Here is a 14,090-nt window from a genome sequence, read left to right as displayed (position 1 = left end):
AGGTGTCTTTTATACAGGTAACAAACTGATATTAGGAACACTCCCTTTAAGAGTGTGCTCCTAATCTCAGTTTGTTACCTGTATAAGACACCTGGGAGCCAGAAATCTTTCTGATTGAGAGGGGGTCAAATACTTATTTCCCTCATTAAAATGCAAATCAATTTATAACATTTTTGACATGCGTTTTTCTGGATTTTGTTGTTGTTATTCTGTCTCTCACTGTTCAAATAAACCTACCATTAAAATTCTAGACTGATCATTTCTTTGTCAGTGGGCAAACGTACAAAATCAGCAGGTGATCAAATACTTTTTTCCCCTCACTGTATATACATACATACATACATACATACATACATACATACATACATACATACATACATACATACATACATACATACATACATACATACATACATACATACATACATACATACATACATACATACATACACAGCACCAGTCAAAGGTTTGGACACACCTACTCATTCCAGGATTTTTCTTTATTTTTACTATTTTCTACATTGTAGAATAATAGTGAAGACATCAAAACTATGAAACAACACATATGGAATCATGTAGTAACCAAAAAAAAAGTGTTATAAAATATATTTTGTTTATTTGAGATTCTTCAAAGTAGCCACCCTTTGCCTTGATGACAGCTTTGCACACTCTCGGCATTCTCTCAACCAGCTTCATGAGGTAGTCACCTGGAATGCATTTAAATTAACAGGTGTGCCTTCTTAAAAGTTAATTTGTGGAATTTCTTTCCTTCTTAATGCGTTTGAGCCAATCAGTTGTGTTGTGACAAGGTAGGGGTGGTATACAGAAGATAGCCCTATTTGGTAAAAGACCATCTCCATATTATGGCAAGAACAGCTCAAATAAGCAAAGAGAAACGACAGTCCATCATTACTTTAAGACATTAAGGTCAGTCAATCCAGAAAATGTCAAGAACTTTGAACGTTTCTTCAAGTGCAGTCACAAAAACCAAGCGCTATGATGAAACTGGCTCTCATGAGGACCGCCACAGGAAAGGAAGACCCAGAGTTACCTCTGCTGCAGAGGATAAGTTCTTTAGAGTTACCAGCCTCAGAAATCGGCAATTAAATGGACCCCAGATTGCACCTCACAGAGTTTAAGTAACAGACACATCTCAACATCAACTGTTCAGAGGAGACTGCGTGAATCAGGCCTTCATGGTCAAATTACTGCAAAGAAACCACTACTAAAAGGACAACAATAAGAAGAAGAGACTTGCTTGGGCCAAGAAACACGAGCAATGGACATTAGACCGGTGGAAATCTGTCCTTTGGTCTGATGAGTCCAAATTTGAGATTTTTGGTTCCAACCGCCGTCTCTTTGTGAGACGCAGAGTAGGTGAACGGATGATCTCCGCATGTGTGGTTCCCACCGTGAAGCATGGAGGAGGAGGTGTGATGGTGTGGGGGTGCTTTGCTGGTGACACTGTCTGTGATTTATTTAGAATTCAAGGCACACTTAACCAGCATGGCTACCACAGCATTCTGCAGCGATATGCCAACCCATCTGGTTTGCGCTTAGTGGGACTATCATTTGTTTTTCAACAGGACAATGACCCAAAACACACCTCCAGGCTGTGTAAGAGCTATTTGACCAAGGAGAGTGATGGAGTGCTGCATCAAATGACCTGGCCTCCACAATCACCCAACCTCAACCCAAGTGAGATGGTTTGGGATGAGTTGGACCGCAGAGTGAAGGAAAAGCAGCCAACAAGTGCTCAGCATGTGGGAACTCCTTCAAAACTGTTGGGAAAGCATTCCAGGTGACTACCTCATGAAGCTGGTTGAGAGAATGCAAAGCTGTCATTCAGGCAAAGGGTGGCTACTTTTAAGAATCTCAAATATAAAATATTTTGATTTGTTTAACACTTTTTGGGGTACTACATGATTCCATATGTGTTATTTCATAGTTTTGATGTCTTCACTATTATTCTACAATGTAGAAAATAGTAAAAATAAAGAAAAACCCTTAAATGAGTAGGTATCCAAACTTTGACTGGTACTGTATATCTTTTTTGGGGGGAGGCAAACTATACCTTCTAGCGCATTATGCAGAGTGGAAACGTGTCAGTAGTTAAAAGGGGACTGTTAGGACACAATGTACAGGGGTGTGGAAAAACCACCTAAGAGTCAGCCCAGGATCAGGTGTAGCAATAAAACAGTCCGAGGCAATATCCATTTACCACCATTCACTAGATTCAGTACAGAGCCATTAAATATTTAACAGTTACTGTGCCTCGCCTTGATGGGGAACAAACCCTTCCCACTCACTCTCATATACACAGACCCCCCATTGTAACACCTAGGTTGTCATAACAAAGGTTATCATTATCATAGGCTTAACCTTTGCCTCTAGCGGATGATCTGTAGGCTGATCATGACAACCGTGAGGTGAACAATAAAGAATTTGACACTGTAGGCTTTCATTTAAACCAACAGTTTATTTTTATTCAAATTACAAATCTAAAAAGTGATTTGAAGTGTACTTACTGCAAGTGTGTGACTTCATGGCATTGACGGTACCTGACTTGTGTTACATCTAGACACTACATAAGAGCAAATGTGACCCAACCAATGGAATGTCTAACGGAGGTTAAGCGACACCAGCTGGACATAGTTCTCCCATTGTCTTAGGAATTTCCCGAAAACACCACTCTCTCTTGGTACATTGTGTGAGCTCTATTGCCATTGTTTTCCCCTCTCTCTTTTCTCTGCCATTCTCTCAATATCCTACAGCCCCCCTCAGACGTTGCGTTGACCGCCGACTGTTCCAAGATGATGGCCATTGTTAGGCGAGCCCACTTCTCAGGAAACAGCTTCGCTTTCTACCCCACCACCTCCCCCACACCACCCATAATATTTTTCCTCCTAAAAACAATGGCATGCTTTGATGAGATGTCAAGTGACCTAGACTTACACATCAGAAATACACATACAGTGTTATATCACACACAGAGACCTCTTCTCACCCCACCCCAGGCTACAGGTTAAGTCATCTTCCACAGTAACTGCATTTTTCTGCACAGTGCTTTTTAATAGGATCAATAATGTTAATGAGGAAATAGAACAATGTGTCAAATCCCAGATTATGTTATCTGATGTACTGTAATGTCCTAGTGGCAGACAGTTGGGTCTGTGTCAGTGCAGGCTGGGAAATTTGGAGAGGGGTTTGAAATGACATTATGCACTGACGACATGTGGTTTTCCTTTCAGTGGAGCGGCTTTATTAGATGGTCCCGATTATGAGCTATGGAAAAGGCAGCAGCATATTGACGTTCCAATGACTCCACAATTTCATAAGCCCACAATTTCAAACACATTCAACATGCCATGCGCCAAAGGTTAAGGCAACTTGATTTATTGGTAAATGCATGTACTTTGGAAATGCCACAATAGCCCAACAACGTCGAATCATTTTCATTCTGAAAATCATAGTAACAGTCACATGAAATTGGTTCGTCAGTTACCCTTCTCATGACTCCAATTACATTACATTACATTACAGTCGAGACCACGTCCCATTTTGCCTTGAGGGAGTCTAAACGCAAATATGCCTTGCAAGAGATATGGTTTTGGAAACATTTGATGTAACTTTCATGAGCGAAAAATAATAATAATAATATATATATATACACACACACATACATTAGTATATATATATATATATACTACAAAAAAATACACTAACTGTACACAGTTTAACAAAGTCGCACCAGGCTGTATTTTGAGTAACACCTGCTTCCAGACGGTAACGTGTAATGCAATGATCTAATGGGAATGGTAGGGTAAGGTGAGAGAACGTGTTGTACCTCGGCTGAAAGCTGTGTTAGCCATCTTAAAAAAAAAATTTAGCTGCGTAAGTGTATATTTTGTATTTTTAATTTTTTCTCTCGCAGGTATTAAAGTTAAATTCCCAAGGACTCCAAAGCCGTATCGCATGCGAGGATTATCATCGTTTCTAAACGTTTAAACTAAGTAACGGGATTGTAGTTCACATTGAGCCAACTGTGGTTGGTAAAATCATCTGTAAACCCAAGACGGGGACCGGCTATAAACCCCCTTGAGTTCTCAATAACTGTTTGTCAGTAGAGTGAAAAAAAGTTGCTCATCTTACCTGGCTTCAGTTTCATGCAAATTATTTTCCTGTGGCGCTTCCAAGAAGAGTGCCCGTCTTCACTGACTGGATGTAAATGACGGTCTCTGCTTCAGCACGGTTATGTTTTCTCAATTATTGGAATAATTATTTAAAGATAAACATAAAAATCCTTCTGACCCGAAGCTTCGTTTAGCATTGCCTGCTCAAGATTCACGATAAATCCCAATAATAACGTTTATGTACTAAAACTAGCAAAGAACGTGGCACAATTTAGGCTATTATGACTGTTCGGAACTGATTACTCGTGCTTTCATTGTGTCGGCGTGTGTGATACTCATCGGTTTAACTTTAATGTGGTGACGCCTTCTCGAGATGCGTTTATGAACCGCGTGGGCGTGCCTACGATGCAAGTAGACGAGCATTTGCGTCTGTGATGGGATTTTGAGTGAGTGTGAGTGAAATGTTGCCAGGGGGGTAGAAATGTGTGTGTTTGTGACTGTTGGTGAAAGGCGCACAGGGGGATAAGGGGGAAACTATAGGGCTTTGAGGGGAGCGAGGGGTAGAAAATACAAAGCCAGGACAAATAATGCTTGGAGGCAACGTTATGGGTTACTGTAGGGGAATGCTGGTATAGCCTATGTACATAAATGCACACAAAACTACAGATGCATTGACTTGATAAAGAGTACAAGGAAGGATAACACCTTTGTTACTGTGTGTCATAAACAAATATAAATAAATGACTGATAACATAATTATAGACACATTCACAGCAACGTTACATAATTAGGCCATTAGCCTAGTTCTTTCAATTAAAACAAATACAGGTAAGAAAATCTTTCAAACATGTGTGAACTTTTTTGACAATACAGTGACTCAGATAATGAACAGCAGTAGCCTAGGCATATAGCCATAACAACATCTGAAAACCACTACTGCTCATCAGTACATTGTGTCACTTATAGCTTCTTGCTAATGAGGGTTATTAACCTTAGTTTCTATGTTCTTTTTCATATTTTTATGTTGGGGGCATTTGAGCTGAAGGAAAATGCTACATGGTTTGTGTGTGTGTGTGTGTTTGTGTTTCAGAGGGGAACAGTGCGCCCCTGTCTAATCTGGGTTTGGCCCAGCAGGAACTGTTGAGGTTTGGAAGTCACACCCACCAAAGTACCTTACAGTACACAGTGGAACTATTATTGGGCACCGATGACGCTATGAACCATCTACCATACCCACCCATCCACCCACTAAACTAACATGATTTCAGCTCTACCAATTAAATAGAGCAGAACTGGCTAGGATGTGAATTGTCACGCAACTTCGGTCAAGAAGATCTGTTTCTTGCTTTGCTCTTAGGAACAGGGCACCATTGAAAGTAGGGATTTCTGGGGTAGCATTAAGTGTGGAGGTGGAGCAATTGAAGTTGAAAATTCCTGGTGTTTGTGACGCCCGCCATTTGGCGTGGCTCAGGCCTGGTGGTGAGTGTGGTGAAACAGAGGATTCACTGTCAGTCCTTTTGAGTTTTAAGTCATGTTAGGATATACATTTATCAGTTATCCTGTTAGAGCTTTTGTGCCGAATCCACTGCGCCGTTTCAGGTGCAACGTTTATGGTCATGTTGCAGTAGTGTGTAGGAGGGAGATTCCAAGATGTGGAAAGTGTGCAGGAGGACATGGGACAGAGGATTGTGTAGTTTCGGTGGATAAAGTTGTGTGTGTCAACAGTAGGGGTGCTCATGTTGCTGGGGATCGGAAGTGTCAGGTGCGAGAGAGGCAGGTTGAAGTGGCCAGAGTCTGAGTAGTGCAGAAGGTGTCGTATGCTGAGGCAGTGAAGAAAGTAGAGGAGGATTGGTCAAGGGTGAGGTAGCTTGAGAGGATCCCAGTGAGTAGTAGATTTGTGCCAGCACAGAGGGATAGGGCAACAATTAATTTATGCTTCAGTAAGGTTGGCTTTTTAGCGTTTATAGCAATGGTTGTCAACTGTACCGCAGAAATGGAAGGTAAATCACATAAAATAGATGTTGTGGTGGCAGCTGCAGAGAAGTATTTGGGTATACGAGATTTAAGAGTTACAGGGTGTGTTGAGAGGTGGTGTCCCATCCTCCCAGGCCGTTGGCCTGGTGTAGGATCAGTTAGGGTCAAAGTAGTGGAATGGGGTGGTGATTTTTATGAAATAGTGGTATATAGGTGGAGGGTTAGTTGGTGGTGCAATTTTTTTCCTTTTCCCATTTCCTTTTTATTTTTGTATCACAAATGTTGGATGCGATCCGCCAACCCAATCCCAAAGAAGAAGAAGAAGGCTGTGAATTGGCAATCCGAAAACGGGGGGAAGGCAATGGGCAAAATATGATCTTAGTGGTACGAAGCTTTCAGGAAACTCACACCAGAGTATTTGCTGGTTGTACGAAGCTTTCAAGAAACTCACACCAGAGTTTTTGCTGGTTGTACGAAGCTTTCAAGAAACTCACACCAGAGTTTTTGCTGGTTGCGATTGGTGGCTAAATCCGTCATGACACCCTGTCTACAGTCCTATCAAGGAGATCAGTAACCTCTGTTTTTGTTTCCAGCTCTAAGCAGCCGCTTCCTGCATCTTTGAAGCAAAAGATAACGAGATGGCGGTGTAACAAGAAATCTCTGATGCCTCTTTGAGCACCACACTGTGGCTCATTCTAGTGGAACAATGTATTAACAAGACGTTGTGTAGATAAAACGAGTTGAGTTGACACCTACGGTTGCGGCAGTGAACCAAACAATCCAGTATTATGTTATCTCGTGTTTCCATCGATACATTTTTGGACAGCAGCGCTAAAAGAACACGTTGAGATTGTTGACAGAAGGGCATAAAACGAGCCCTACAAAAAAACATTATCAATGGGAGATTTTATCCCAAATCCATTTTCCATTTTTCCATCCAATCAGAGCATCCTCCACCCTTTTATTCATTCTACTTACGGTTCTCAACAAGTGGAAGTTTGATCTGAGATCTTGGCTTTTGGGAAATAATAGGAAAAACCTAAAAATATTGCAACTTTGCAAACAAAATGGAATATACATTTGACCAGAGCATAATGGTACTAGTTAAGGTGATTTCGTAACCATATCTGGGCTTCTTTGTGAGCAAGCAACTAATCAAAAGTCCAGTGTTCTGATGACATTTCAGGTGATTCAGAATGACTTGAGAGAAACATTGATTAATGTGTGAAGTGTGAAGATACACACACTCTTGAGATAATCAATGACATTCAAATGATCTCAAATGATTAATTGTACTTCCCATCAACAGCCTGTTATGAAAAACAAACACTACTTTTCAGCGAAGTCATCGTGTCAACTGCATAGCAACCAATAGCAGTCTATAGGTTTAGGTTATGGTTCAGATAAATAACACAACACACCATGTTCCCAACTCATTGGATGTTTTTTTTGCAGATTAGTTACTGAAAAGGGGAAGTTTGATAATGCTAAAGGATAGAAAGAGCAAAGCAACTATGATTTGTAGCTCACAACACACCATACAGCACCTATGTGTTTAATACTACAATGTGTCCGTTGGTAAAATAATAAATAATACCAGTACCTGTCAAAAGTGTTTTCTTTATTTTTACATTGTAGAATAATAGTGAAGACATCAAAACTATGAAATAACACATATGGAATCATGTAGTAACCAAAAAAGTGTTCAACAAATCAAAATATATTTTATATTTGAGATTCTTCAAATAGCCACCCTTTGCCTTGATGACAGCTTTGCACACTCTTGGCATTCTCTCAACCATCTTCACCAATCTGATATCTGAAATATATTTTGATTTGTTTAACACTTTTTTGGTTACTACATGATTCCATATGTGTTATTTCATAGTTGTGATGTCTTCACTATTATTCTACAATGTAAAAAATTAAGAAAAACCCTTGAACGAGTAGGTGTGTCCAAACATTTGACTGGTAGTGTATGTGTGTGTAAAAATATCGGTGTCAGTGAGTCAGACACCAGTGTGGTTAGATTCCAAAGCAGACGATCAAAACTGTATGTTGTTGCATAGCTCTGTTCTGCCCTCAACAGAATACACTATGTTTCTGATGTGTTTGAGATGCTATGCGTTGAATGATTGGAGGAAAAGTACCATGGACCACATAAACAAAAACGCATACAAGAACAGATAATATGTTATATTTGACCCCTCAGTAAACCTATAATTCATTTGGAGAGTGGTTAGAATTTTATTTATTTATTTGCCATTTAGAAGTTTGAGGGTTAGAACTGTACAGTTGTCACAAGCTTATATTGATCAGCCAACAAATATCTGCTGTTGCAAACCAAATGCTAGTCTAAAAGAAATGGGAGATAATGTCTAGATGCTTTTTACAGTGTAGTTCTAGTGTATAATTGCCTGGCTGAGGTGATGAGACAGCGGATTTCGCAATCAGATGGAACAGAGTAAATAGGCATTTTAACATCATAGATTTAGGCGGTGATAACTTGTGGAATAGACACCGACTGGAATGTGGTTTTAACCAATCAGCATCCAGGATTAGACCCACCTGTTGTATAAAATATAGTAATGCAGGATATTGGTATTGAGTGCAGCCAGGTCACCCTTGATACAAGTCAGTATTCAACGACCCTCCATGTCTGAGGACGTCGGGACATGACGTGGAAACCGGCCACTAGGGGCAACAGTGAGCGCTGTTACCTTCAAGTAGGCCTCTGGTGCCAAAGGTTGCATGTTCGAATCCAGCAATAGAAACTTGTTTTTGAGATTTTAGTTTTAAGCCTATCCCAAACTTTAACCCTTAAAATCTCGGAGTTAATGCCTAAACTTAACCCTAACCTTAAAAAGCTAGTTAGACCCAGGCTTCCACTGAAGCAAATGACGCATCTGTCTGTTGAGGATAATTGGGTTACCAGTTAGCCATGCAGGATAACCTAGTAATTAGAACGTTTTGCCAGTATTGAGAGCGTGTGCGTTTGTGTGTGTGTGTCCGTGTGTGTGTGTGAATGTGTGTTTGTGCATGCGCATGAGTATGTGTGACCACTTAATCTCCCTCAACCCCTCAGTCAGTTTCTATTGACTTCAGTAATAACAACACCCAGTCCCAGTCCAGAGGGGTATACTACAAATCAGAATCAATGAGTTAGCCAGCTAACTTGCCTCAATTTTCTGAAATATCTTTTTATTTTTTACAAGGATAAGCTTGAAATGGGTATGGTCTAATTGACTTGACAACCAAAAACACATATCTAAGCTAAGGTTTCTTAATGAATCAGAAAATCAATAGTTATTTCTGGTTGTTTATCAAAGTTAGCTGGCTAACTAATTGATGCTGCTTTGTAGTATACCCCTCAGGTGATGGTATTTGAGATGTCTTCAAAAAATCTAACAAAAGGTTCACGCTCGCCCGGCCCAACACTCCATTCAGTAGAATACCAAGCATAACAGGCCTGCGCTTGGCCGCAGCCAATCCCTAAACTTCCTTATACCTTCCCAAAAGGACATTTTGTTTTTCATTCTGAGGAATGACGTAAAAGCATATATTTAAACCGTTGTTTCACAGCACTTATTGTCAGTGGTGTAAAGTACTTAAGTAAAAATACTTTCAATTACTACTTAAGTAGTTTTTTGTGGTATCTGTACTTTACTTTACTATTTATATTTTTGACTACTTTTACTTTGACTTCACTACATTCCTAAATAAAATAATGTTATTTTTACTCCATACATTTTCCCTGACACCCAAAAGTACTCGTTACATTTTTTATGCTTAGCAGGACAGGAAAATTGTCAAATTCACGCACTTATCAAGAGAACATCCATGGTCATCCCTAATGCCGCTGATCTGGCGGAATGACTAAACACACATGCATTGTTTGTAAATTATGTTGGAGTGTTGGAGTGTGCCCCTGGCTATCCATAATAAACATTTTTAAAAGTGCCGCCTTCTGGTTTGCTTAAGGAATTTGAAATGTTTTATACTTTTGATACTTAAGTATATTTTTGCAATTACATTTACTTTTGATACTTAAGTATATTTAAATTGAAACACTTTTAGACTTTTACTCAAGTAGTATTTTACTGGGTGACTTTCACTTTTACTCGAGTCATTTTCTGTTAAGGTATCTTGACTTTTACTCAAGTATGACAATTGGGTACTTTTTCTGCCACTGCTTATTGTCATGTTTTTACGTTAGGCCAATTGGTCAAAATTGATCGGAAACATTCAAAAGGACCCCCCAAAAACGAATCACATAACCTCAGACGGTGTTATCTCATATTTAACAGTCAGAAGGTATCTTTGTTATAGTTCCCGATATCGCTCGTACACACTCAAACCCCACTTAGTTGCACACCCATCTCTGGCCTGTGTCCAAGATGGCCGCCTTTGAAGGGTCGTTAGTGTAAGCTCTGTTATGGGAAACTACTTCCTCAGGATGTCGCTATGCTATTTGCACCCTGCCTGTGTTGCTTCGCAGTATAGGCCTACTGTACGTGCCTATATCAGAGGCAGGCCCATTGAAATGTTTACTTATAGGAATAACAAGTGGCATCTGTTGTTTTGTTAACTAAAACCAACATTTCTATGGGCCAACGTAGAGTGATACATTGGACAGGGACTGGGTTGTATAGTGTGGCTTACTGTAAATGCAGTTGTGACTGGCTGTTAAACATTTATTGAGCACATTGCAGATAAAACTGTAGGCCTAGGGCTATCTTCATAGTTCCTGTATTGTTGAGAAGTACTTTTCATCAATACATATAATGTAGTTCAATCAGTAAGGCTGGTCTGAATGGATCATCACTTCATCTTGTGAACACTTCATCACATTGCTTCCTATCTCACCCATCAGCATAGCAGGTATTTATAGGGTATTGTTTTATAATGTTCCCTCATTAGCATAGCAGGTATTTATATAGTAGCTGTTATGTTACCGCATCAGCATAGCAGGTATTTATATGGTAATGATTATAACGTTACCTCATAAGCATAGCAGGTATCCATGGTAGTGTTTATAAAGGTACCTCATAAGCATAGCCAGTATTGATATGGGAGTGTCCATGTTACCCCATCAACAAAGCAGGTATTTTTATGGTAGTGTTAATAATGTTACTTAATCAGGATAGCATCACGTCTCTCCTCCTCTTTACCATTAGCAAGTGTGCGGAATGTCATTCACGTATTAACTTCAACCAATGAGCATTTCACACTAAGGCAATTCCACCATGCTTGCTGATTAACCTATGGGATCACTTGTGCAATAATCACTTCCCTTTCTGTCAATTAATGGGCATAAATCTAGGGAGTATTTTTGTCAACTCACCCCTTGTCTCTCACTTGATGTTTTGCAGCAAGTCTTCCAAGGACCTTCCACCTCCCCACCACCACCAGCATAATAACCTGAAGGCCGAGTATAGGGCAACCTGTCATCAGCATCTTTCTCAGGGACGAGGCCTACCCCAAACTATTCAATAAAATTCCATATTTTATTCTGTCTCTGTTGTCATTCAGTTAAGCCTGTACTCGATTGAACTGTATACACATTTATCTATGTTTTCATATATGGGCCTATTTATTATTCGCATAAATGTTGACAACACAATGTAGTCTAGATATGTAAAATAAACTATGTAAGCCAGGGGTGGGCAAACTATGGCCCGTGGGCGGTTTGGGGAAATTATTATTTTGGGTAAAAAAACACTCCAGGCCATTTTTGAATGTCTAAAACTAAATGTAAAGGATGTAGGAATTATGATGAACCTATATATTTTCAAATAACTGCCCCTTTTCTGGCCCACAAATTGATTTTGACAAAGAAATCAGTCAAAAAAAACTGTGCAGCCCTCCGTTGAATTTCAAAATCCCAATGTGGCCCTTGAGCCAAAAGTTTTGCCCACCCCTGATGTAGGCCGACTACAAACGTGAACTTTGTCACTGTACCCAGGTCTATGGGGAAACACCTGAGCCAGTGCACATTTACAAGAAAAAGTAGGTTACAACAATTTACAAAGTTGTGCCTCTTGTTTCAATGGCAACAAATTCATGTCCGTTATCTGTAAACACCTTTTACTTTGAGAGAGGCCTAGGGCAAGGCAAAAGGGGCAACACAAGCTTTTGCTGAATAGCTAATTCTGGGAAGTAAGCCTTAATGTATATTGCCAAATAATGAAAATCGATGCCTTTTTTATGTCTGTGGATAAATTATCTGATTTACCGAAACATGACTCACTGGGTAATTTTTTAATTTTCTCTCTAAACGTCCACTGTGTCAGACAGAGACTGACCTGACCTTCTTGAGTCACGTCCGACAGTTATCAGTAGGCGCGAGCTGCGAAGGCGGGCTAAATAAACATCGTTCGTTGCCTCGCGCCCTATGGTGGGCTGCCTACTGGAGTGACACGACGACCACGCGTTGCCTAATATGGTTTACAGACGCCAGTTTAAAGTCTGTGGAGGAGAATGACTGAGTGAGATTGTTTCCTTTTTTTCTTCTCTGTTTTTCTTTCTCTTCTTCTTGCGGCAGGGTTACATCAGCGCACATGATGATCTAATTTCCTCTTTTTCACCAGACAAAGTGGTGATTTATTTCATTTTGAAATAAATAGACAAGACTATAGACTGTCATTTGAGGAGGGGTTCAAGGGTAATTCCTTCACATGCTGTAATAGAGGAGTACTGATTTTTTGTTTAGTTTTTCGTTACTTATGGCCAAGCCTACTGTGCTGTCCTGATCTGCCCTATTAATTAACATTCCAAATAAACTATGACATTTCCCATAAGTCTATGGTAGCGTAATTCTTGTCACAAATGTTACTGCAGCACAGGCACTGAGAGTTGTAGCAGCCAGTGACAGATACAGTGCATTCGGAAAGTATTCAGACCCCTTGACTTTTTACACATTTTGTTACGTTACAGCCTTCTTCTAAAATTGATTCAATTAAATATTTTCCTCATCAATCTACACACAATACCCCATAATGACAAAGCGATTCTTGATACACACAGGAAACTGTTGAGCGCCTGGCACCTACTACCATACCATGTTCAAAGGCACTTAAATATTTTGTCTTGCTCTTTCACCCTCTGAATGGCACACATAAACAATCCATGTCTCAATTGTCTTAAGGCTTAAAAATCCTTCTTTAACCTGTCTCCTCCCTTTCATCTACACTGATTTAATTGGATTTAACAAGTGACATCACAATATGGAATCATAGCTTTCACCTGGATTCACCTGGTCAGTCTATGTCATGGAAAGAGCAGGTGTCCTTAATGTTTTGTATACTCAGTGTATATATATATATATATATATATATATATATATATATATATAGAGAGAGAGAGAGAGAGAGAGAGAGAGAGAGAGAGAGAGAGAGAGAGCGAGAGAGAGAGAGGCTGTCTTTACATTAGTAAAATATGTGTAGTAAGATCTCTCTTCAACATCAGATTGACAACTTTTCTGTTTACACCATCCTTACATTTGCCTTGGATGTTGTGTGGCCAAAGGCGCATTCCTGCTTGTGTGTGTGCAGCTAATAAGAGAGAGAGAGAGAAAGAGAGAGATCCTTGATATGTAACAGCCTTGAACCGAAGGAATAATAATGCACTTTTAATGCATTCCTTTGTAGCCATTCATTCCTATGGGAAAAACCACCAGCCTACATAGATAAACACTACAAGGCGTCTAGCCACTAGAATAGTTCCCTTATCACAATAGTCCTATATTCCCCGGGCTGGGCTGGGCTGGGCTGGGTTGTTGTTCTTTGTGCTCCAGACCATGTTTTCTATCCAGAAGTATGCTTATGGCACTAGACTATAGGGCCGAGAGTTTCTCTTCACCCTTGCCCTGATCAAGAAACAGTCTGAGCATAGAACTAGGGTCCAGAGTTTTTCCTGATGTTGTATCTATCAACCATACATTTTGATTAACTTATTGCTGCCCTCTCTTTGGCCTTTGTTAGA

This window comes from Coregonus clupeaformis, unplaced genomic scaffold (assembly GCF_020615455.1).
Source record: "Coregonus clupeaformis isolate EN_2021a unplaced genomic scaffold, ASM2061545v1 scaf0327, whole genome shotgun sequence".
Taxonomy (NCBI): Eukaryota; Metazoa; Chordata; class Actinopteri; order Salmoniformes; family Salmonidae; genus Coregonus; species Coregonus clupeaformis.
The sequence above is the reverse complement of the archived record's forward strand: the minus strand, read 5'-3'. Positions refer to the sequence as shown.